Below are 215 nucleotides of genomic sequence, written 5' to 3'. Positions count from 1 at the left end.
AGCTCAGTTGATGAGTTGAAGTTTAAGTACTCAACACTCCCAACACTTACTACATTTCTATCCCCTCTTCACTCTTCTCCTTTTTCTCTTTCTCCACTCTCATTCTGATTCTCACTTTCACGCGCCGTCTTGCACGTCCCTTCACGCGCACATGGGCTGCGCGGCCTCCAAGCTCGACAATGAGGACACCGTCCGCCGCTGCAAGGACCGCCGCC

The sequence above is a fragment of the Arachis ipaensis genome, chromosome B04 (genome assembly GCF_000816755.2).
Source record: "Arachis ipaensis cultivar K30076 chromosome B04, Araip1.1, whole genome shotgun sequence".
In the NCBI taxonomy this organism is placed as follows: domain Eukaryota; kingdom Viridiplantae; phylum Streptophyta; class Magnoliopsida; order Fabales; family Fabaceae; genus Arachis; species Arachis ipaensis.
Note: the sequence above shows the minus strand (reverse complement) of the source record.